This window comes from Durio zibethinus, chromosome 12 (assembly GCF_047325235.1).
Source record: "Durio zibethinus cultivar Kanyao isolate XHJ-2024 chromosome 12, ASM4732523v1, whole genome shotgun sequence".
Lineage (NCBI taxonomy): Eukaryota > Viridiplantae > Streptophyta > Magnoliopsida > Malvales > Malvaceae > Durio > Durio zibethinus.
Window position 1 is genome coordinate 10,981,943 of NC_143173.1, and position 26,693 is coordinate 11,008,635.

At 30.5% G+C, this 26,693-nt stretch overlaps 1 long non-coding RNA gene and 1 pseudogene across 2 annotated transcripts in view; both read right to left on the minus strand.

Annotated features, from left to right (window-relative positions):
- Positions 1-230: 230 nt before the first annotated feature.
- On the minus strand, positions 231-1,574 carry LOC149515668 (uncharacterized). The gene is made up of 2 exons (XR_016326257.1): positions 1,472-1,574; positions 231-661 (listed from the first exon to the last, which is right to left on the minus strand). It is a non-coding gene; the product is annotated as an uncharacterized LOC149515668 (long non-coding RNA).
- Positions 1,575-3,844: 2,270 nt separating this feature from the next.
- The window catches only part of LOC111297511 (protein SEMI-ROLLED LEAF 2-like), an 83,746-nt pseudogene continuing 60,897 nt past the window's right edge, over positions 3,845-26,693 (minus strand). The window contains exons 13-20 of the transcript XR_016326328.1: positions 21,644-21,717; positions 20,860-21,015; positions 5,871-6,068; positions 5,327-5,527; positions 5,065-5,212; positions 4,935-5,009; positions 4,514-4,742; positions 3,845-4,438 (exon numbers count right to left, since the gene is read on the minus strand). The product of XR_016326328.1 is annotated as a protein SEMI-ROLLED LEAF 2-like (transcript). The remainder of the gene's footprint in view (positions 4,439-4,513; positions 4,743-4,934; positions 5,010-5,064; positions 5,213-5,326; positions 5,528-5,870; positions 6,069-20,859; positions 21,016-21,643; positions 21,718-26,693) is intronic.

A 26,693-nucleotide genomic window follows, 5' to 3' on the forward strand; every position in this document is an offset into this window, starting at 1 on the left:
TGCAATCGGTGCGTTTAAGTAAGGGTCTAACAAAAAATTTTGATAATAATAAAAATTATTTAATTAATAATAAATAAAATAAGTAATAAAATTATTAATATAATAAATTGTTAAAAGTATTTAAATCAATCATTCTTAGTATTTTTAGAATTTATACTTTTATACGAAAAAATATTTTAATATTTTGTAGGAAATGATGATTTAGTGGATAAAAGCGGATAAAAGCCAAATAAAAAAAATAGAAATAGAAATAGAAATAATCAAAGTCAGAAAACATCAAAATGATAAATCAATCCTGGAAAGTAGGTAACAAGGGTTCTAAGAACATCTTTCATCCAAAGCCATGTGAACTCCAGAGGAAAGTATGTTATGGCCAATAAAAAAAAAAAATCAATTTACAAATGAGATGGCCTTGCACTTTGCAGAGGTAGAACAAGGCAATCCTAAATAACGCAGTAGTATTCATAAGCAACATCAAGGACGGTTAAGGATCAATCTGAATAATCCTTGATACCTTTCCACATTAATGGCTTAAGTTTAATTAACAAGGCCAAGCAAAGCAGCCTCAGCCCTTAGAAACAAAGCCTCCCGTCCCTTCTTCCATTGGTTATGCACATCTTATGTTAAAAAAAAAAAAAAAAAAAGCTGCAAAAACATCATCCTGTAACAAGATTCCAAGCAATTGATTATACAATGCTGGTTGAGAAAAAGGTCCGTATGAACCCGTGCTAAGTAGGCAAATACCAGGGAAATAATCAGCCTTTTTATATTAGCTAGCAATTCACATTATCTGTAAAGTTTATTAGGGGTCAATACTTGAAGAATCCTGGAAGATGCAAATAAGCAGTTTGGTGTTGCTTCACAGAAATTTATTGAGATCTAGTAAGATTGATATCATCATCATCAAAGGCTCCTTCGGCCAGATTGAGTTTGAAATAAAAAATAAAAAATAAAAAGCACAGCCAATTTTCTGAACTAAGAATGACTCTTAACTGCAAGGCCAGACTCAACCACCCCAAGAAATAGGACTTCCTCTTCTCTCTCTTTTTTTTTTTAAAGAGAAAAATTCAATTTCCTTTGTTTCATCATGAATTAAAAATCTTAAAAACTGCCCGAAAAGCCCTAATGACCTAGCCAATCCTACATCATCCCATTTCTGCTTCCCTTCTTTTCTAAAGGAAACCAAAACAAGAAACCAAAAACAAAACCCATCTTCCGAAATGATATCTTGAACACAACAACAATCAAATTCGATCCATGAAACTATTGCTCTTTGATCTTATTCAATCCAATCTTAATTAAATCCACGCAAACTCAAATCATAAAAAGCAAAACTCTTTATGCCATACCAATAAATAAAACCAGAAAACCATTTCTATTTCTTCTTAATAACAAACTCAAAATGAATTAAAATCAAAATTATGAAATGAAACCCATATATCTAGAAAAGATGCAAAATTGGGTTTTATACCCGTTACGATGTTCGGATCGGACCGGACCTAACTGGGTTGCCGATCTGGGGTAGCAGAAAGCTAGAGACGAAGAAAGGGAATGGAGCTGCCTGGAAGAGTAGAATATCAGGATGAGTTATTGGCAATTGCTTTGTGAATGGAGGTTTTATATTTTTTTCAATAGCCTTCTTGGTCCAACGGCCACATTCTTTTTCTTTTAATCCGACGGTTTAAGATGGTTGGATTATAATTTAGAAAAAGATAAAAAGGAAAAAACTTTTGGAAGTCTTATTTCAACTGAAAGGGTAAAAACCAAAAAATTTAATTATAATTAAATATTATATTTTATTATAATAAATTAAAAAATTAAATTAAATAAACAAATTAATTATTAAATCATTGAACAAATTTATTAAAATAAAAGAGTTCATTTTTATCTAACGTTAGTGAAAATTTCTAATTTCGCAATTGTAAATAAAAATTTGACATGATTTATTTTTTATTTTTTTATTTTTAATATATTTTAAGAAATATACGTCACTTTAAAATATTTTTAACCCAAATAATTTGAATAATTAATCAAGTAAGTTAAATTTATTTTTTATTAAAAAATCTGATTGAAGGTTTAATAATAATAATAATAATAAAATTAAACTGTTTTTGTTACTTGGATTTACGTGATTAGATTATTTCCTATATTTAGTGAAATAAAAGCATTTAGAAAAACTAAATTTAAGTTTTCAACCCGTTTAGCAGGGTATGTAAGAGTAAGAATTAATCAGATTATTACCAGCTTGAGGTGGTCTAACCCTACTTCCTACTCATAAGTGTGTATATACATATATACATATATATATATATACATACATATATGCATGAAGCAATTGGAGAAAATATTCATGAAAAATCAGTCTCCAAGCAAAAAAAAGAGCATGGGAGGAAACCCAACGACTGATAATTTGGCATGGCTAAAGCCATTGTTGCAAGCGGATTTTTATAGGTTGTGTGAATGTCAGAGCACAAAGCATTGTAGTTTTTATTGTAGGGATTGCAAGGGATCACCATTCTGTGAAGATTGCTACAATGACCCTCGTAAACACCAAGGCCATCAAAGTCTACGAGCAAGTTTTGTCAGGTTTTTAAAGAATTATTGCTTAGCTAACTTGCAGATTGATTCTGTATTTCTAGTATTTATGTTAATATTTATTTTGTGTTAAACATATATAAAATAAAAATTTATCATATCATAATTCATGTTTTATAATTTTTTTTAAAATCTTTTAACAAATTCATATATAAAATTTAAATATTATTATTTTTATATTTTTTTATATCATTTTTGTATTGTATTTAAAATTATCAAATCTACAAGTAAAAATATCAATATCTGGATGACTAAACAAAACATGTTACTTTGGTTTTTATTTATTTATTTGTTTATTTGAAGGTGTACAAATCTTCAAGCAGACCAGAGATTAGGATTTGTGGCATAAAGAATTTGTTGGATGTTTCAGATATCCAAACTTATATTTGCAATTCTTTTAAACTTGTTTATATCAATAGAAAAAGAAGGCAGGAGCATGAAAATCGCATAATCAATAATGGTCGAAAGGCTGATAAGTGTGAAGTTTGTGGCTATGAACTACAATGTTCAGCATCCAAGTTTTGCTCAATTGATTGCAACGTGAGAACCCTTTTCTTTTTTTTTGTTTTTGTTTTTATTGAGTTCTGAGTGAGAAAAATAAAACATTTTGTTTTTTAGGTCTATAGTGATGAGGTAGATGTAAAGGAGGAAACAAACAATGAAGATATTGATACAACCTCAACTACCAAGCATACTTGTCAACCTATTGTTCGGTCGACCCTATTTCTTTTCGAAAAATATTTCTTTTATGGTCATGTTTAAAATCAAAATTATTTGATTAATAGAGGCTTAACCCACAATAGTTACCCAAAATTTTGACGATTCTTATATTTTGTCTCTATTAAAATATAAAAAAGTAAGTAAAATTATTATAAATAAATTCAATATTTTTATATTTATTTTATTTTAGACCCCATTAATTATAAAATAAATACTTAAATATAAATTTTTTGTAATATTAAAAGGTATATGAGTGTATTAAAAGAATAGGTAAAATATCATGATGTAAATATAAAATTATTATACCACTACTATTGGTAGTTAATATAATAAATTTGCCTCCACTGAGTATAAATTTTGGATCTGTCCTTACCTAAACTATTGCATCATTGTAAAATCGCAAAAAAAATTCAAGTTTTGTTTTGTTTTGTTTTTAAACAAATCTTGGTTACAATTAATCCATTAAAATTAACCTAAATTGGTGCCTCCCACCTACTAACTAATCTTTTGAACAAAATGTATGATTCATCCATGAGCTGATATTGAGTTTTATACAGGTGGGCAAACAAGAAAAGTCCTTGAAGTTTAGCAGTACAATGAGAAAATTTTTCTATAAACTAACATTTCATTAGATGGGTTCTCATATCCCAAAAGTTATGAGATCCAGTCTTGTATTTTACATTCATGTCAATCATGATGATAAAAAGAATAAGAAATAAGTAAATTACTTGCAATATGAATAGAGGGGAACTCTTGGCATCTTCTGGAAACTTCACTCAGAGTGGAAGAAAAAGGAAAGGAATGAATAAATTGAATGCTGAATAGTTACCAACTCAACTAATTTAAATCACAGTGCTGGCCTTACTCCACATACCGAGATGAAAATTTTTGTCCTGGAATACTCGCTCCATTTTTTTTTTTTTTTTAAATCTAACTCCATACTTTTACAGGATCAACAGCCAGTTGTTTTTAGAAAGTTATCTAATGGACTTGAGGCTGGTAAACTGAAGAACGGGATGATTCTAGTACTCAGTTGCAAGAAGCATTGGAAGAGTGCCAACTGATTGATTGAATGGATTGGTACTACCAGTTTGCTCAAGGGCAGGACCAGCCTGCTTTTTAAGTTAGGTTCTGAATGTTAGATGCATAGAACATGTATAATAAACATAGCATGCATAAATTTCCTTAAATCAAGGGCCTTGTGAATTCCTATTGACATGGGAATTGGAGGCTACCTGTTTTATCTTATTATCAGGATGTTGAAAAGATAAGCTAATCAAGCTTTCTTTCTCAGTTGGGCACTCATCAAATGATATCTGCTGCTTCCCTGTTAGGAGTGCCTGGCATTGAAGAGCTATTTCCTTGTAAGACATGTCAGGTGCAGTGGAGACGGAACTTCTTCCAAACCGATGTGCTGTCTCCATTACCTGTGCAGTTAGAGAAAATAATTATGTGTTCTATCTCGCAAAATAATTGATGACTATCACCAGTTAGCCTCATGTTACCAATGTTATGAAATATGAGATATTCACAAAAAAGAAAAGCTGTTTAATAAAGGATGTAAAAGGTGCCCCTCATGCTTTCAGACAGAGTAAAACAGAATGACATAGCTGAAATACTGATTATAGGAGTTGATTGACATTCAAAAGGTTTGGAATTTCCAAGGACAACTCTGAACCATCATCTATTGACAAAATTGGAGCTTCCCACAAAAGAAATCACTTGAGTTCCAAGCATTGGTAGATAAAATTTGGAAGGTGGTGCAAGGAGATTTACCTCCTTAATAGATTTATTCTCTTCTAAGCAGTGCCATCATAGGCAACTGTGCACCTAGCGGACACACATCATCCGGCACGAATTCATTTAACAGCTATGCCCGTATAGTAGACAATTCAGGCTGCGCATGTAGTCACCAGATATTAATGTAGGGTAATCAAAATAGAAAAACAATAGTTCTTTGATGATGAATTGGAGTTCGAGATTCTCAAAGATCTGGGATAAAAAGCTTTACTTCTGAGAAATTTCCCAAGCTTTTCATGATCTCAGAAGCAAGGGTTTCTCTACACTGCTCTGGGGCTATCTGAATTTGCGAGAGAGTCTTTACAGCCAAATTATCATCTTCTTTAGACCCATAAACATTTATTGGCTGGTCAGACCCAGTGTCAACTGCCTGCAACTTTTGATCTTCCACCAAGAGCAAAAATGGATCAACCTATTAATCGTAGAACAACGACATCAAAACAAGATATCTGGTTTTGAGATGAAAAGAAAATATGGAAAACCAGAACAACCAATTTTTTGCCATAGCGAGTACCCTAATTCAAAAAAAAAAAAGAAGAAAAAAAGAAGAGGACGAAAGGCAGGTAGAAGAAAAGAAAATAAGGACACTACCGTACATCTACATTAGATTAATTAGTTTGCTCCATTATACCATACAAACTGAAAAAAATGATAAATATTTGCATAGAAAATATAGAAACTTCAAGACATTCCAGCAATAACTAGCATGGAAAAACAAGTAGTGAAGACGGTTTCATGAGTGATAAGTTCCATACCGTTCTTTCTGTAAGAGCAACCTTGGCGCAATAGACAAAAGAGAGAATATTAAATGCTTTTGATGAGAAGGGGATCATCGAAGTTGCCAAGGTGAAAAGAGATCTACGATGTGATGGTTGAAGTGGCCCACCAGCATTAGTGGAAGTACAGCTTAAAGAGATGACATCCCGATAACAGAAGATTAAATTAGTTGCCCCCTTTCTTTTTTTTGATATTAAAAAGTTGAAAAAACTTCTTTCCCTCCTATGTAACTAATGAAGAAAGGCAAAAAGGTAAAAAAAAGTTATTTAGGTGTAACTTCTTCTAAGGACTTGTGTTCTAAATCTAATCATAAATGAATTAAGACATCTTCCTAAGCCATTCTCATCACCTTATCATGTGTAGCGTTCATGAAAAAAAAAGTTTTTGAAAGGTTATCAAGAAGTATTGTAAAGAAATTTTTAGTGCAATAGATTATTAGCAAACCTATTTCATGTTTTAACATTTGAACTAGCTAATGTGCAATCACGCAAAACATCCAATCTAACATGCCAAAGATTGACTATAGGTTGGATATGTGGCAAGCTAGCAGTTGCCAAAATGCTTCATTTAAAAGTTCATCCAAAAGTAAGATTTGAAAAAAAAATCTACTATAGTTTCAACTGGGTTCAGGATTCATGTCCTTAAGAGAGCTTCTCACATTTCCAATCTAACAGAATCATTGTTTCCTTTTACCTTTTGTAGGAGAAACCTTGGTGTCATCCATGTATACATACACTAAACTTATGCGACTAAGTTTTGTTGTTTTCTTGCCAGAAAGCAACTTAAACAATCAACTATATCAATACATTTCAAATAAGATGCGACTTAAAGACTCAATAAGATCTTACCATAGACAATAAACAAATCATTTGTAAAGTTAAAGATCTTAGGATGACTTATACATATTTCTTTATCATGTAAAAATGGGACCATAAGACTAGGTAGCACTATTGTTTTTCTTCGGATTATCATATCTCAAGTTTGTTATTAATGGTTTTTTAATGCCCTATGCACTCATTTAGATGGTGGGCCTATTTGTTTTGGTTGTTAGTATTAGGCTTACATGTGAGGCAGAGTGTTGTGCGGTCCAATATCTCATAATTTAAGTATTGGATTTGATGTATTTGTGCCTCTCCACCTTTTGCCAAATTGTGTTAGGTTGGATTAATTTATTAATAAAACAAAGTCTACTCTCCATAATTTTAGTTGCTATACCTAAAATAACAAGCTTGATCACTTTACTTAAATCTGTAGCATTTACATATCTAAACAAAATGAAAACCACTCTCACAATTTCCTTTTTTTTTCTTAACTATGTAAAACTTGCACAAATTTCTTGATGGTCCTAACATACTTCCAGGCCATAGCCAATCAATCTAGAGGGGCTGAATCCTTTTCTCAAGGCATACTCTAGGGTAGATGTCACTAATATCAGTAGAGTTTATTGCAATTAATTCCATAAAACATAATTACCAGCACTATTATTGATGAGCCAAAAGAGGCAAGATAATAACTACTACCACTGGTTTTGAAGCTAATTTGGAATTATAAACTTGATTAACCAGACTCATTTCAAAAAACTTTCGATATGTCTAACTTGGGATGCAAAGAATGTCCTAGTTGAAAAGAAAATGCCTTTGATGATAGACACATGAAATAGAACACTAAAAATATAATGTAAAATTGGTATTAAATTGCTGAGCTCCAAGCTAAGGGTAAGGACCCTAAAATCACAAAAAAGAAAGAGAGTTGTTAAGAGCGAAGGCATAGGGTGTTCCCTATATTTGCACTCTGACGCGTAAGTCAAAAATTAGAATAAGAGAGGTCAGAAGAAGAGAAAAGTAGGAAAATAAAATAAAACGTGAGATTTGATAAATAGTACCTGTGAGATTCAATAGATAGTATTTGGATGGCTCTATTTATAGACAGAATATGCAGGGTTTGTAGGGTAAAATAATGATGTAGCTGAGCTGATATGGCAATGTACATGTTAGATCGATCTAAAAGTAAAAAAATACCCTTAGTTATTTGCTGACAGTCTCTAATAAGGGAAAAGACTAATTTACCCTTTGGACTTAAAATACTTCTAACATTCCTACTAAAAAGTTTAAATATCATATTGATAGGAGCTTGATTGAGCCCTTTTGGCTTACATGTTCGCTTGTCCAACCTTGAGTTTTTTTTAGTGTGGGAATTTATGCTTTGGACTCAACCTCACATTGTTGAGGTTGAATGTTCTTGAGGTTGATGTGAGGGTCGGGTAAGAAAGGTTTATGATCAATGATAGGCTGTTGAGTGTAGCCCTGATCGCTCTAGAGTGTGTCGACCTAATGTGTGATCATAAGTGTCAAGCTTGGTCTTGAGCATGGATTTTAGGTTATATGCTTAACTGGTCCATTCCAGGTTTGTTGAAATGAGTGACTTTATGCCAAAGTGGCTTGAGGTTGGGCCAAGCAAGCTTATAAGTAACTATTGACTGACTTATACATTCAACCTAAGACTTGTGTTTTTTTTTAGTATTGGAGTTTGATTTTTAGGTCTAGTATAAGGTTTACATTGCAATTGGTTCATTTAGTTAGTCTAGCTTAGGTTTTGTGACTAGTCTAATTGGTTTGAATAGGTGGAATGTTTGATTTCTCACTTTGCTATCTAAAAATCTCATTTAATGAAAAGAGGGATATTTGGGTAGTAAAAACCTAAAGCTAAAAAGGTGAAAGGTCATCCTCTATAACTTTTGAACACATGGCACAATCTGAAGCATTCATTTGACTTTATCATTGGCTATATAAAGGGCTTGTTGGGGTCTTCATTTTTCATTTTTCTATCATTTTGCTAAAAAACCTCATAGTTCCAAAGTCTAAAGTCAATCTGGCTTTTTCAACTTACCTTTCTTCTTTTTTTTCTATTGTTCATATTTTTAAAGTCAAACATTCTATTTCTTTTTCCTTCATCCCCTTTTCTACTGACCTAGCTTCAGTTGATGTCCCTCATTTTTTTTCTTTGTCTAAGAAGTCTCTATACCCATTTTTTTTCTAATGTCATGGTGATCTTAGTACTATTCTTTCTCAAAATCTTACTTTTACTCGGGAGTTTGAGTCTCTTGATAATGAAGACTTTGATGATGAAAAAGATTTTGGTAGAGAGCAATAAGGAGAGATCGACCAAGCTATGAAAGAAGGTGAGGATGAAGATGAGTCATCATCAAATTTAAATGCCTTGGTTCATGTTCTTTTTTTCACTCCTTGTTCTTTAGGTTTAAACTCTAAGGACTTAATGAAGAGCTTAAATGGTAAGGCTAATTTTGAGAACTATCATAACATGTGCTTAACTCATCATGTATGATTTTTAAAGTCAACTTTAACCTTCTAAAAGAGGGGTAAAGTGTATTAATGCCAACCACCGAAGATTGGATCACTTTTCCCCTAAAAGGTCTCTAACTTTAGGAATACTAAGATTCTATAGTGGTTAATCTGAGATTCCCTTTACATCTTTTTATTGTTAAATTTTTTCTTTCTTATAATTTAACTATCATTTAGGTCACTCTAAATTCTTTATGGTATATAACAGCTTTTATTATTTTTGTAAAAAGTTAGGTATTTTCCTTTTCTCCCTCTATTCAATGAGTTTTTTTCAATTAAGAAATATCCAAATAATAAGAGGTGGTTTTATATCATAGCTTATCCAGCCAAAGTATATTCACAAACTATTTAAGCTCAATAAAAAATTGAAAGTTGCTCTTTTTCTATGTTGAGAAAGAAACTAAAAATAATGAACTAAAAATGTGAGAGATTTTGAATGAGCCTAAGACTTTTAAAGATGAACCCATTTTTCTCACAATGATGACCTTATTGCTCAAGACAAGATTTTAAAGTTCACCAAAAAGAGAGACTTGGTCATAAATGTATACGAGTTGGCCTCTATTGAAGTAGTGATTGAGACCAGATATTGGGATAGGTTTAAGGTAACCTCGTAGGATACTTGATTTTGTAAATTTTTTCTAACACTTAGCTCATCTTATAGATATGTCTGACAATACCCAGCCATCTAAGACATTTGACTTTTGCAAGTTCTTCAACCAACCAAGGTTGAAAAAAGGCTAAAAATAACCCGTCAGCTCAAGGCTCTTTCTAAGGTAAGGATTAAAAAAATTGATCCTCCTATCTTTCAAAAGCTAAGCTTCATTGCTTAGGCTTCCGTTGATTCTAAAGGTAAGCAAAAGATAACAGTGGGTTTGGAGGCCCTTTTTTAAAAAAAGTAGAAGACTAAGGCCTCTTTTTCCACAGTAGCTCCTAAGGTTTAGATTTTGAAGTCCACATTGGAGTGATTCTTTATTGGATTAAAGTATGACTCTAATGAAAATCTTTTTAAAGATGTTAACATGGCAAGGAAGTTTACAAAGGTCGCTGTCCCTCCAAGAAATGAGTATTAAAGTCTAAGCTTGATTCTTTTTATAGTTTATGAGAAGATTCAAGCCATTCCTTCTTAATCAGCCAACGAAGGCATACACCATTCCTATCGAGCTCTAGCTAGGGGTTTAATCATTCAAGTTTGGGCCGATATAGTATTAAGCTCGAGCTTGACCTTGACTCTAAATTTGAAGCTTAAAACTCGACTTAAACTCGATCGAATTTTATTTTTTTAGCTCGAGTTTGATTCGAGATAAAAATCAAGCTACTCAAGTTCGCTAGATTAGGCTTGATTAACATGTAAAAATCAGCTTGATTCTTATATTCGATAAAAGTTTGATTATTTATGCTCAAAATCAAACTCGAATTCGAGATATTTTATCAATTAAAATAATTAAAATATATTAAAATATAAAAACTCGATTAGACTCATGAGCAACTTAAGCCAGGTATAAAAATACTTAAACTAGCTTGATCGATAAGTCAAGCTACTAGTGCTTAGGCTTAACTCGATAATAATTGAGCTGAATTCAAGTTTTATTCGAATTAAATCCAAGTAGCTTGCGAGTATTAATGTATCATTTACACCTTTAGCTCTAGCCTACTATCTAAAGACTGAGCAGACTTTAAAAAATTTGCTCAAAAAAATTACAAGAATAATGACGTGATCGCCAAGCTCCCAACCAATCTATCTGTCACGTATAAAAAGGAAAAGGAAGAAAGAAAGAAGTTTGATGACTTGGCGATCAAATTGAAAAAATGCAGGTCTAGAAGGCCTCAATTAAGTTTATAAAAGAACAAGGTAAGCTCAAACTTAATGATGGTCAAGCTGAGATTACCAAGCTAAGGTCTGAGATTGGGGTTAAGTGAAAGAACAAAGAAGTGGCAAAGGGAGAAGGCAAGGAAGGAATTATCCAAGAGTTGATGGCTTCCTAAAGATATTCTAATCTTCAGGTTAAATTCTCTCAGGAGAACATCCTTGATGCCTTCAAGCTATGTAAGGACAAGGTGCTATTGAAGTATGCAAGTCTGAACCTTGACCTTTTTGACATCAAAATGGATAACCTCAAGACTAGGTCTCTAGTACAATCTAAAAGAAAAAAAGAAGAGGATGATGAACATGAGGATGCAGCCATGGATACCAAGCTTAATGCTACTCTTGCGCTTGAGGGTACGAAGGGAACCACCACTACTGCTGAGAAAAAATAAGACTAAAGAGAATGAAGAATTTATCTTTTATTGTTTTATATTTTTTTATTTAAGTGAGGGGTAAGGTTTTGTAATGACCTCGAATTAATCAACTCACCAAAACTTTTGGCAACTTGTAATCACTGTGATGAAATTCTGTCATGATCAATACAAATAATTTTTGTTTAAGTTTTAGCTCTGCTTTTAGCTTTTGCTTTATTGTTTACTTCAAATTATCAAAATGAGCATTCCAAGTTTCATCTTGAATAAGATAGTGAGATATGTTAAAAATAATCAAAGTTTTAGCTCGAACATAACCATGTGAACAACTTATAAATTTAATAAATTAACTTGAGAATTCAATCTAATAAACTAATTTTAATTATTCAAGTGTTAGCTCGGATTAAAGATTCATTTTGGAAAGATTGAGTAGAAATTTAGCCAAGTATTAGATTAGACAAACTGTTGGTAATTGGGAATTTTATTCAACAAGTATTCTTCAAGATTAAAAAAGTGAGCTTGGCTCTATATCTTTTACTGATAGTAAACTTTAAGGTTTTCTATATTCTATGTCCTTAGAATAGGATTGCCATTCATGTCTTGCAATCTATAAGTCACGTCATGGATGATCTCTTTAACAATGTAAGGTCTCTCCTAGTTTGGGGCCAATTTTCCACCTCAGTCATCAATTCCTAAGGCTTCCACCTTTTTATGTACCAGGTCACCTTTTTTATGTTTTTACGTCGAACCTTTTTATTGTAAAAGTTAACTACCTTCTATTGGTAGGAGATTTTTCTGGTTAGAGCTATATCTCTTTATTCTTTAATCAAATCCAGATTGGCTTTCAAGGCTTTTTCATTATTTTTTTCTAATATAAGCCTGACTCATAAGCTCGAGAGCCTAATTTCTATGGGCACCATGGCCTTTGTCCTAAATGCTAGATGGAATGGTGTTTCTTTAGTCGAGACTTTAATGGTGAAAACGAGATGCCATAATACACTAGACAGTTCATCAGCCATTTACTTTTGGTTTTGTCTAGCTTTTTTTTAGTGCTTCCAATATAGTTTTGTTAGCTGCTTTGGCCTACCCATTAGATTAAAAATGGGTAACTGAAGTGAACATCAAATCAATATGAAGGTTGGCACACCACTTCTTAAACCTTGGATTGTCAAATTGTTTAACATTGTTCGTTATTACGAATAGAGGTAGATTAAACCTATAAACTATGTTCTTCCAAACAAACTTTTTAACTTGAGCTTACGTTGTTGTAGCTAGGGCTTCAATTTTGAGCCATTTTATGAAATAGTCCATTGCTATTATTACAAATCTTCTTTGCTTTATTATCAAGGTGAAGGGTCAGAGGACCTCTATTTTCCATTACGTGAAGGGCTAAGGACTAAGAATAAGGACCAACTTGATAGATGTTTATTGCATCTATTTTGATAGTTGGTCAATAGTAGCCTTGTTTGAGTACCTTTAGGCAAGTGGATAGGGTCCAAGGTGATTGCCATAAATTCTTTCATGTATTTCCCTGAGCACTTTTTATCGTTGTGTCTACTGGTGATGGCGACTACTACAGTCGTTTGCTCTAGGTCCTTCACTTGTAGAGCTTCCATATTAAAATGTTTCACATAGTCATTTAAAGATTTATTTCTACCTTGATGGATAGACATCAGGCTTAAGGTGGTTTTTTTTTTATTTTTTTGCTGGTGGCAAATTTGAATAAAAAGTAATGGTTGAGCTCCTTAAAAGTAGTAATGGACCTTGGTTTTAGACTATAATATCAGGACTGAGCTACTTCGTGATAACTCTATTTTATAAAGTTATTTATGGTGTTTTTATGGTTGATTTTTGCTTGATTCTTTGTAAAATAAAGTTCTCTTTACTCATAAATGGGTGAATTTTCTATTTTGTAAGTTTTCTTGAAGAAAGAATGATTCTTGGTGATTCTTGAAGATTCTTGAAATTTTTTAGATGATTCTTGATTACATTATGGATAGTTTAGATTTTTTTTTGAGCTCTTGATTTTCTTAAAAATCTTAAAATTCAAGAATGGGAAAAATATTCAAGATTGGCTTTGAAAAGTGTTATGGAGTTAAAGATGATAAATCTTGAAGAAAAAAGATGAAAATTCATGCCAAAACGTAAAGTGGAAATTTGGCAATTAATGGGGGCATTATTGTAGTTTCATAGGATTGCAAGTCCATAGTAGCTTGTATAGGTGCACATGTATGGGATTACTATGGATGAAATTGCATTTAAATGTTTTCTTATTAGTTAAGGAAGATGATGTGGCATGATAAGATGGCAATTCTATTTTCTTTTCTTCTTTGGAGTTGGTTTTCTTTCTGCAATGGTGAAGTGTTCCTAATTCTACTTAGAGTAAGATTTTGCATAGGTTATAAATATAACTTGGATGGGAATTTAGGAAGCTTTTTAGATGAACTTAATATTTTATTTTTCTTCAAGAATTCAAGTCAAGGCATGGGATAGTAGATAAAGATCAAGATGAAAGGATTTGAAATAGCTTTGTGGAAGCTAAATTTAGTAAGGCTGAAAATGTACTTTCTTGATTTAGCAAGATTCTATTTTTGGTAAGTTTATATATGGTATGGAGGAGTTGCTACATGATAAGTTATGGTATAGGATAGATCTAGAAGCTTTCTTTTTAAGAGTCTTTGTTGAAGTTTAATTGAAGAAGCATTCTTAGATTAAAGAAACCAAGTCCAACCGAAACTATGAAGTCTTTTTGAAGTCCCATTTTAGTCGAACCTACCTAGGGATCTTTGGGGTTTCTTTTGCCAATAAATACATCATATTCTTCTTGGAAAAATGGTGTAAAGGGTTGGGGTGATAGACCAACCCTAGCAACTTATGTTTTTTTATTCGTAAGTTTTCTTAAAACTTTTTTTAGTTTTTAAGTTTCTATTTTAAAGATTTCTTGTTCTTTTAATTTTTTGGTATTGAAGATTGGTTTTAATACATTTTTCTTAAGTTTTGAAGCAATCAAATTCTGGTTTTAAGTTCTTTTTCAATTCAGTTTATGCACTTGAGTTTAATGATTTAATCTTTACATTCGGTTTGTTTTCTTGATTTTTGTTTAGATATATTTGGTTCTTATTTTGATTTAATTTAATTAATTCAATTGCATGTTTAATTGTGGTTTAAATATCAGTTATTAGTTTAAAGATTGGTTTAATTTTGGTTTACCCTTAATTGGTTTAGTTTGCATGTTTAGGTTTAATTTTTTATTTATATGTTTAAGTTATTGCATGTTTCTTTTGATTTAAGTAGTTATTGATTTAATAAGTTTATGTTATTATGTTTTCACTTGATTTTTAGGGTCTGTTATTTGTTTTAGGGTTTTGCATGTTTAGGGTTTATTTAATTACAGCTAAGGCTTAATGAAAACTGGTTTAGAGTTTTTATTTTTAGGGTTTAAGAAATTGCATGAAATTAGGGTTTTAATTTTTAGGGTTTCATAAATTAGTTTAGTTTAATTCTGTTTTGGTTTATTTCGGTTCTATTGCATCTTTAAAGGTTAATTTAAGTTAGTTGCAAGGTTATAAAAAGTATTCGGTTTTTGGTTTTGCTATATATTGCATATTTTAGTTTTTGTTTTGCTTAAGTTGATTTATTTAAACGTTTTTTTTGCTTAGTTCTATTATCTTTTAATTGAATTTTCCAAGTATAAAAAAGGGTGATACAATTTTAGTGTTTGATTTTTCATGTACACAATCCTCGTGGTAGTGAGACTCTATTTATCATTATATTACTTGAATGATTCTATGAGTTGCAGATCATCAATCAAGTTTTTGGTGCCATTGCCAAGGATTGTTAGAGTACTTTCAATATTGATACCAATCACTATTTTTGTGACTTGGAATTTTTTTTTGTACTAATTTATTTTATTTTATTTTCTTTTATGTTAAGGTTCATTTCATATGAGGCTAGGAACCCTAGGGACTATGCTACTTTCTTTTTGGAGAATTCATAAGCTTAATAGTCATTTAATTGCTTAGATGGTGATGTTGATGGTGGAGATTATTACAGTGATAGGTGCACATAAGATTAACACTCCTATTTTTCCCCAAACACTAACACTCAAGATTGAGAGAATAGGTTAGAAGTCTCATAGGCAAGTAGTCAAGGGTAGTCTTTTAGTTTATCATTTACACACACTCTTCCTTATCCTATTGAGTCTCCTTCACCTTATTACTCACCACAGTACCTACACCTTGATTTCCCACCATCACAGCACATTTCACCCTATGACCCACCTATTCTATACCATATACCACTATAATACTTTTCATTACCTACTCAACACAACCCACTACCTCTACAAGAAATTAAACCCTCATATGAGGAATCTTTCACTAAATTCATCCAAAATCAAACCAACCTCCTTTAAACCCAGATAGTTGCTTTGAAAAGTTTATTAGACTAGTAGATCCCAATTGGTTGGAAAGAATAAAGGGCATATTTAAGGATGATTGGAGGAAAAGAGGTATAGCATATATTGACAATGATGAAGATAATAAGCTTATTGTAATTAATATGCCTGCATTTGAGTAGGTGATGGATGACAAGGTTATGGAAGTAGAAAACCATGCTTGTGAAATAAAAGTAGAGGAAGAAGAATCAGCTATAGGATCAACATTCTTGAGGAGTCTAGCATTAGTCTTATTAAAGGAAAGTCTGAGCCTTATAGTCCACTTATGTCATTTCTTCAGCCCTTTGAAGATTAAACACTAGATGATTTAGGGATAATTGAGGTGGAAAAACATATTGATAAGGGTTACATATTTGATGATTTCTTTATACCTTTAGAAACACCCTTTGTTGAGTGTAATGAAGAAGATGAAATAGAGGCATTTTTGAAAGAAATGCCAAAAAATTATAATAGAAGAGAGTTGAGTGATGATAGGATCAAAAAATGTTTAAATGGATACTTAAATTTAAAAGACAATGATGAGAAGGATAAAATTGGTGTCATATAATTCCCTACTTGTTTAAAAGCTTCCCCAACCTTTGATTCTTAATCAGAACCCTTAGTCATTTCATCTTTGTCATTCACTAATACTACACCATTTATGAAGGAATCTTTCACTTTAAAGCCTAACCTTATACTTTTCATGGTGATACCATTTTCACTGGTACCAAAGCCAGTGGATACCTACCTTAGTTCAACTAGTGCTATATTAAAAACATTGCTTAGGGTATGTCATATATCCATTTTTACCACAATCACTAAGCACTATCATTTAGAGTTCATTGTTGAAGATGTGGTAAGTAGAAAGAGAATCAAGTAGGCGGATGCTGGTATCAAGTGTAGGGTAATCACTAACCCTAGTGGAAAGATTTTTGTGTAAGTCAAGCTTAACTATAACTAGCACTGCTTAGGTGGCAACCCAAGTTTTTAAATTTTAGTTTTGCATATTTACATTTATTGTTTACTTTTATTTTTTTAGGAACATATAATGTTTTGGTTTTCTTTCATTTATTTTTTTAAGAATTAAGAGCAAGAAAGCTTGAACAAGGTTCGGCAATGGTTGATCTCATTCAAAATCAATTCAGCTTTTGGACTTTAAGGGAGTATCTATTTTCTTTTTCATGCTTTTATGCTTTATTTGCACACATTGGGGACAATGTATTATTTATGTTTTAAAGGAGAGATAATTTGTTCCAAAAGTTTTTCAAAATTTTTCAAATTTTCTGCTTTTGAGCTTAATTTTTCATGTATAGAATCATTATATCATTCGTTTTATTATTTTCTCATAATCCAACGATAGTAACTTTGATTGACTTTAAGTATAGCTTTTTAGAAAAGATTGAATAAAGTGGAAGCATAAGATGAATTCTTGAATTTGTTTTTTTTTTCTAATTGTAACATTTCCACAATCTTGAGCACTTAATCTTGATCTTTGAGATACATGTATGTTTGGTTGAAGTTTATGTAAATGTGGAGTTACATTGATCTTTAAAGTTATGCATTTATTTTAGAATTTGCTTAAACATCCCTCGAAGTGAAATAATAGGCCACACTTAATTAGGAAGATGATTTAGGCTATTTTTGGATCGTTTGAGTCTTTTAATCTAACCTTTATATATGTTGATCCCTAGTTACCTCTTTTAAGCCTATTATATATTCCATTTCTTTGTTTTCACCTACATAAATGGCCACCCCTTTGGATTTATTATCTTTATCTTTCTACCTTACCCTATATGTATATGGATCAAAGTATTATGAGAGCTATGTACATTGGGATGGAAGGGTGGAGTTTGGAGCTTGAAAAGAAAAATATTTGTTAAAATTGTGTTTCAAAAAGAAAAAAAAAAAAAGCAAAACAAAAGCAAAAAATTAGCTTTTTAAAGAAAGAGAGAAAAACAAAATTGACAAAGAAAAGAAAGAAAAGTGAAATTAGTAAAAGTATTCTTGAAAATCAATGAAGTTGTCGATTAAGGAAATAAATAGAAAGGAAAAGAAAGAAAAAGACAAAGAAAAAGAAAAGCCACAAAGCAAAGTTATTTATGCAAATCAAAGTGAAAGTTACTGTATGTTTAGAAAAGAAAGAAGAATTTAAGTTTGGGGGTATTGTAGTTTTCTTTGAAGCTCTCTATTTAAAAGTGTAGTTCCTATGTAATGCATGTTTGAGATTCATGAGCCCAAACTTAGCCTTAGCCTAACATTACAAGCTTAATAAAGACCTATGATCTTTGATTAAGTTTATGGCTAAACTAGTGGAGAGGGTATGTGAAAAGTAAACTTATGAAATTTGTTCATGCTTTGAAGGGATTTGTTGATTTCATGTTTGCTTAGCTTTGATTGGATACCTTGTGTTGATTTGAGATGGATTATTCATGCCCACACACAAAAATTTGTGATTGGAATGCAAAATTATTCTTGAATGAATTTAGTGTGGCATTTATGCTCTTGATTTTCTTTCTAGATATACTTATCATGCAATTTTTGAGGATTCATAAGAATCTATTATTGAGAGTGTGTGATGATCTCTAGCATGTTATATTCTATTTTTCTTAGTTTTTTACTTGAGGACAAGCAAAAATTCAAGTTTAGGCATTTGATAACTCTATTTTATAGAGTTATTTCTAATGCTTTTATGGTTGTTTTTTGCTTGATTCTTAGAAAAATAAAGTTCTTTTTACTCCTAAATGGGTGAATTTTTTGTTTTGTAGGTTTTTTTTTTAAAAAAAGAGTAATTCTTGAAGATTCTTGAAGATTCTTGATGTTTTTTGGATGATTCTTGATCATATAATGGATAGTTGAGATGTTCATGGAAGTTCTTGATTTCATGAAAATCTTGAAATTCAAGAATGGGAAAAATGTTCAAGATTGGCTTTGGGAAGTGTTATGGAGTTAAAGATGATAAATCTTGAAGAAAGAAGATGAAAATTCACGCAATAACTTAAAATGGAATTTTGACAATGAATAAGGGCAAAATTATACTTTCACATGATTGTAAGTCCAGGGTAGCTTGTGTAGGTGCACATGCATGGAATTACTATGTGATAACATGGCCTTTAAATGTTTTCTTATTGGTTAAGGAAGATGATATGGCATGATAAGGTGGTAATTCTATTTTCTTTTCCTATTTAGAGTTGGATTTGTTTTTTTAGTGATGAACTATTCCTAATTCTACTTAGAGTAAGATTTTGCATGGTTATAAATCCAACTTGTATGGGTATTTAGGAAGTTTTTTGGATGAAGTTAGTTTTTTATTTTTCTTCAAGAATTCAAGTTAAAGCATGGGAGAGAAGATGAAGATCAAGATGGAAGGATTTGAAGCAAACTATGTGGAAGCTAAATTTAGTAAGGTTGAAAATGCACTTTCTTGATTTAGCAAGACTCTTTTTTTTTTTGGTAAGTTTATATATGGTATGGAAGAGTTACTACATGATAAGTTATGGTATAGTAAAGACCTAGAAGCTTTCTTTTTAAGAGTATTTGTTAAAGCTTAATTGAAGAAGCATTCTTAGATTAAAGAAACAAAGTCTAATTGAAACTATGAAATCTTCTTGGAGTCTTACTTTAGCCAAAACTACCTAGGGATCTTTAGGGTTTCTTTTGCCTATAAATACATCATATTCTTCTTAGAAAAAAGGTGTAAGGGGTTGGGGTGATAGACCAACCCGTTAACTTTAATTTTTTTGTTCTTAAGTTTTCTTAAAGGTTTCTTTAGTTTTTAAGTTTTTATTTTAATGATTTATTGTTCTTTTAATTTTTTGGTTTTCCAGATTGGTTTTAATACATTCTTTTAAGTTTGTACGCAATCAAATTCTGGTTTTAAGTTCTTTGTCAATTCAGTTTATGCACTTTAGTTTAAAGATTCAATCTTTACATTCAGTTCATTTTCTTGCCTATATAATTTGCATTCTTGCTTGATTTTTGTTTAGATCTATTTGGTTCTTGTTCTGATTTAATTTAATTAATTCAATTGCATGTTTAATTATGGTTTAAACAGTTATTAGTTTAAAGATTGGGTTAAATTCGATTTATGCTTAATTGGTTTAGATTGCATGTTTAGGTTTAATTCTCAATTTATATGTTTAACTTCTTGCATGTTTCTTTTGATTTAAGTAGTTATTGATTAAATAAGTTTATGTTATTATGTTTTTCCTTGATTTTTAAGGTTTGTTAATTTGTTTTAAGGTTTTGCACTTCGATTATGCTTGGAATTGTTCCATGGTTAGCCTTACTTGTGCCAGGGTTGGTGATCCATAGCTTGGTTGTTATGGGTAGGGTCCTAGCTAGAATGGTTGGCTCTCTTTCCTTGTTGGCTCTTTTTCTAGGCGGCATAGTGTTTAGCTCATCTAAAATATGTATCCCCTACCTGATGCGTCAAATGTTTATACTAAGTTTTGAGTTTAGGGTAAGGACCTTGAAATCACAAGAAAGAAATAAAAATAGTTAAGAGTCAAGGCAGGGGGTGTTTCCTGCAATTGCACTCAACATGTAAATCAGAGATCGGAATAAGGAGGTCAGAAGGAGAAAAAATTAGGAAAGTAAAAGAAAAAGTGGGATTCGATAAATAGTACCTGGATCTCTTTATTTAGAGGTGGAAGGTGAATGGTCTGTGGGGTGGAAAAATGACATAGTCGAGTCGATATAGCATTATACATGTCAACTCAGCCTGACATGTTAGGTTAGCCCAAAAGTCGAATGCCCCTACCTATTTGCTAATAATCACTAATAAAAACAAAAGACCAATTTGCTCTTTGGACCCAAAAATGCCCATAATAAAAATATATCCATAACAAAAGAACCAAGACCTAAGTTAAAAAATTGGTCCCAAAATCAGTAACTCAAGTAAAAAAAACTTTTTGAAGATAGCATCAATTAAGCAATTACCTTGGCTTGAGAGAAAAGTAAAACAAGGCTATATGTACGAGCAATTGCTTTATAGTTTTGTGGTGTATTTTGAGGAGAGATAAATCATGCCCAAATTGATGAAAGCAAGAGACTAATATGGGTGCTACTAAGCCGTATTGAATTGGACTCTTGAGACTTGATAAATAGAAATAGCCATATAAAAATAGATGACAATGAAACCAATTTCAAACAATTCATATGATTAATCATTTGAACCATTCATTTTGCAAGGGGCTTTAAGCATATAGATAAAAACTCACTACCCAAATTAGGTATTATACCTTATTATATTATTTGCTATAAAACATGTGCCTCTTATAATCCAAGTTTATGCCCATCTATAATAAAAATTTAAAAGATTCAGTCACTACTAAAGTTATGATATGAAGCATTTACTATATCAATTGAGGGTACTATTATTTCTTTTCTCCTTCATAATGTTCAATTGGTTTATCACCAAAGATTTTCCCCACCTTTTTTTTATTCTGTGATTCCTTAGCCACCCAATATCATTATCTTATAGTGGTAAAACATTTTTTTTATTAGTGAGTTCATTATCATGCTGGTAGAGCTTTAGATTAAGATCTAGGATCAGGTCCAACTGGAATTAAAAGTAACTACAAAAATCAAGGCCATACTTCCAAGCGACTTTTTGTGCAAGGACCAGACCTATATTGAATTGAACAGAATGGGCCTATGAAAAGAGCATTAACCTTAAGAGAATAGATAAATAATTTTAGAGAAGAGATTGCCAAACACGCACAGATTCCAAATTTGAATTGAACAGAGGATTTTCATCTATTGCCAAAGGTATAGGTAGACTTTTTGAACTGTATGCTATTAGGAGCTATGACAGGAGAAATGGTGTGTAAGTGGGTCGGATGTGCTGTTCACATTGTTGGGCCAACGGCTTAATTACAATTTAAAATTTATTTAAATTTGTTAATAACCTTAAAGACTTTATTTAGTTCGAAATCTAAGTCCGTTGGACTAATCTAAGTTTAAGCCTAAAGATCCAATTTTTTAAATTTTATTTCATATTAGTTTATATTTATTCTTGTATTTTTTATTTTTTAGGTTTGTTTTATCTAGTTATCTTTATTTAACCTTTATTTTATTTTATTTCATTTATCTAAATTTCATCTTTATTTTATTTATTTTAATTTTATTTATTCATATTGTCTTAGTTTATCTCATTTTTTCTATTTGTTTATATTTTAAAAAAAGGTGAAAAAAAATTGAAAGTATTAAGAAAATTAAAAATGGGCTCAGATAGAGTTTAGGCTTATCAAAGTAGGATTGCTTGGGATTGAGATTGTGATTGGGATTAGGATTTTATTTTTAAGATAAATTAAAGTTTGTGATAATTCAAAATTTAAATTTGTAATCCTAGATAAATTGAAATCCCTATTGATTTTTCTTTATAAATAGCTAAGTTTTTAGCACAATAATCATAAAAAAAAAAAACAATAAAGAGAGAGCAAGTAAAAAAATATAGTTTGATAGTTGGGTTTGAATTGGAAGAGTTTTGGTTCTTGGGAATTCGATTGTTTGTTAGAGTTTGATCTAATTTAATTTTGAAGAAATCAATATTATTGAGGGATTTAGGAGGCCTATAAAAGGAATTGGTATTTCTGAATTTTTTTTTGGAAAGTTTTTGAAAAAGCTTGAATTTTTTAGCAAAATTTGCAGTTTCCAATGAGTATTTTGGTAATCCTTGAATTTTTCGATAATCATTTCCATATTTCAATGATTATTCCTAGATTTTAGCTAACTTTCAAATGTAATTCAAATGATCTAGCAACATTCTTTAAAAACTATTGAATTTTCAATAAGATTTGATAGAAATTGGTGGTTGAAAATCGCTTAGAGAAAAATAGAAAGATGAAAGAAAAAGAGAGAAAAAGATAGAGAAAGAGAGAGAGAAAGAGAAGAATAAGAAAAAGAAGTAGAAAAAGAAAAAGAATAAGAAGAAGAAAATGAAAAAGAAGACAAAGAAGAAGAAAAATAAGAAGAATAAGAAGAAGAAAATGAAAAAGAAGACAAATAAGAAAAAAAAAAGGTCTAAGGAAAACAAGAAAACTATTGGTTTTTATACCACTATAAAATGATGTTGTTTTGGTCCTTAAAAAATTTTCAAGATTCACATGTCAACCCATTAGGATTCGTGCACCAACTCATACAGCAAGTTTTTTTTTTTCTTTGTTCGCTTTTTCCTTTTATTTTATTTTTAATTGTTTTATGGGTTTTATTTATCTCTTGTTATTTTTATTTATTTATTTATTTCAAACATTTTTTCTTGATTAAATTTTTAGAAAAATTATTAGGAAAAGTTATCCTAAATTATAAAAAATATAATAAAGGTTAAAATAAAACTTTAATAAAAATTTGAAAATAAATTATAATTATTCGAAAATAAAATTCATAGAAATTACAAATGAATAATTTTTTAAAAAATGTTTAGGTGTGATTTTTCTAAATTTGACCCAAACAAAGAAAAAATTTACATAAATTTCAATAACAATAATTATTATTTATTTTCAAAGTAAAGAAAAAAATATAAATAAACTTTATAAAATTTTGGGAATGAGTTAACAATTGTATGATGATGATATTCTTAGAAAATTGAAATAATCAATTTTTAAGAAATCTCTAGATGAGAAATTTATTTAAATTTAACCCAAATTATGGAAGAATTTGGATGAATTTCATCAAAAGTAAGTGCATCATTTCCAAATCAAATAAAAAAATATAACTTATAATTTTGTTTGAAAATATATGGCAATTATCTAATGATAAAGTCTCAAGAAAATCATAATTGGTGGACTTTTTAGGAGTTTCTAAGCAAAAAGCTTTTTTAAATTCAACCCAAATGATAAAAGAGTTTAGATAAGATTTCAAAAAAAAAAAAATAATTGGCATTTTATTTTTATTTTAAAAATTAGGACGTAAAAAATGAATAAAACTAGGGATGTCAATCTTATCCATACCCAATGAAGAACTTAACTTTTTATCCAAATGGGGATGAAGATGGGTATTATATTGTGGGTATGAGGATGTGGATGAACATGATTTTAAATTTTTTTAGGTATGGGAATGGGAACAAAGAATATAGTACTTGGCACGTACCTGTACCTTATATATGTTTATATATATTTAGTAAATAGTTTTTTATTAAATAATATAAATTATTATTTTAGATTAATTAGAATTAATATAATTTTATTGAAATATATATATATTAATATATATTTATAAAAATATTACTAAATATACAAGATAAAAATAAAAAAAAGTTAAAAAAATTTAGTTTTTATTTTTTTTGTTTAAACTTAGGGTATAAGGATTACCTATATCCATTAAATACTCATGAGGAAGGGGATGAGGATAAATTTAAAATATTCGTTGGGTATGAGTACGAAAATGGGTATAATATACAAATTCAGATATGGGGATGGGCAATGCTCTACCCTACCCATACCTTATCCATTGACATCTCTAAACAAAGCTCTATGATGAAACTCTTAAAAACCATAAATGGATAATATTTTAGGATATTACTAGGTAAGAAAAATGTTTCTAAATTTGGCTTAAATAGTGAAAAATTTAGATTTATTTTCGATACAATAAAAAAATTAGAAATAGAACTTACTAAATAAAGAATAAGTCCGATGATGTAATTCTTAGTAATCACAAATTGATAATTTTTTAAGAAATTTCTATGTGATAAAATGTATCTCAATTTGGCCCATATGATGGGAGATTAGATATATTTTTGATAAAGTAAAATTTAATTAAAAAAATGATCAAGTCTTTTTTTGATAGCGAAGCTTATTACAAAAAATAGGATTCTTGAATGCTCTTGAGACAATAAAGTATTTTTAGAAATTTTGTCAAATTGATGAAGAAATTTCAGAAGTTATTTCTAATATTTAAACATTAAGATTTAATAGAAGACCATTAGAATCAAGATCCTTAAGATAATTTGAAATTAAGTAGCACCATTTTTTGGACGAGCATGTGGAGGTGTTATAACATTCCTAAATGTAACCGAACTCTTAGAGTTAGTTTTGAAACACAAACTAGAACCTATTTATTTAGGAACCTTTAGTCAAGCTTAAGACTTCCTCAAAGAGATAGATTCACCTAGGTAATTAATCGTACCTAAATAAAAGAGATAGGTGACAACTCTTAAGTGGTGTCTAATGATAAGTTCACGAACTTATATGTTGTGACAGTTTGAGAACTCCATTGGGGACTTATGCTGGAGAGTCTAGCCATAAATTTTAAACTCATCCTAATATTTGGTTTAATGGTATTTAATTGTAATAATTATTTTATCTGTTTACTAACCTTTTTTCTTTTATTTTTCATTTTCTGTGTGATTTAGGGAAACTAGGGTTGAAAATTGTATATGTTCATTCACACATAATACCACATTTGTATTTCATGAGCTTTATACCTGAGTTTCATCCCATTTTAAAAGAAAGTAAATTGCCTACACTCTTATGAGATGATAATCTCCATAATGGCTAGTGAAATATTTCTACCATATTGAATCATTTCTATGGGTAGCCTGTGATGGGTGAGGATTGGAATGCCTTACTAGTCTATCATGGGCAACAATGTGAGGAACAATTTGGGAATCTTTAGTGGTCCAAATCATTTAGCGCTATATCTAGTTCACATTTAAAAGGCTAACCTTAAGATAAAGCCATTCCCATTCATTGTTAGATGTAACCTAAATTAAGACACAAAAAGGAACAATTATGTTATATATTGATTTTTTTTTACTATTTTATAATCTATTTGTTTAATCATTTTTATGCATTTGCATCATTTAAATTTTCATATAAGGAATATTCACCATATATCAATTATTGATAAACCAAATCTCGTATCTACATCTATGGAAATGCTAAAGAATTTAAGCAAAGAAAAGAGGGTAGAAAAAGCCCAAGTTAGCCAGAACTTCCAATGCAAAATGTAATTGATCCTTTGTTTCCTTTTGGATTTAATCTTTATCAAGGTTAGCTTTCTCAATGGGTGCAAGCATATTTCCTTAAGGCATATCCATACATACATCTAGGAATGCTGTTTACTATCTTGTAAAGGCATTTCAAAAGTTATATCAATCTAGTCTTTAGAGAGAGCATCGAAATCAATCTAGGTCCCTAATCTAGATGATCTTAAAGAAAAAGAGAAGTTGAAGTTGAAAGTTCTAGAAACCATGAAAGATACAAGTTCACAACAAAAGTTGAATTTGGTAGAAAGAGACATTGACCCATAAAAGGAATGAATTTTTATGTCTTTATGGAAGCAACTGGACTTTGCTTGGATCTTGGTGTTGTAATTCCACCTAACTTCAAAGTCCCTGAATTTGAAAGTATGATGGTATTAAGTGCCTTATGACTCATGTCATCATATACTATCAAAAGATGGTCACCTATACCAACAATGAAAAATTGTTAATCCATGTATTCCAAGATAGCCTTGCTGGCTCTACTGCTAGATGGTATGTCTAGCTAGACAGGACTAGAATATATTCATGGAAAAACCATGCAAGGGTGTTTATTACTCAATATCAGCACAAAATTAATATGGCTCCAAATTGCGTTTCTTTATAGAGCATGAAGAAAAAGGCAACAAAATCTTCTAAGACATATGAACAGAGAAATGATTGTTCAAGTATAACCACCTCTAGCCAAGAAAGAAACCATTATTCTATTTGTCAACATGTTGAAAGTGCCTTATTATGAAAGGATGGATAGGAATGCCATAAAAAACTTGTTAACATGATGATCTCGTATGAG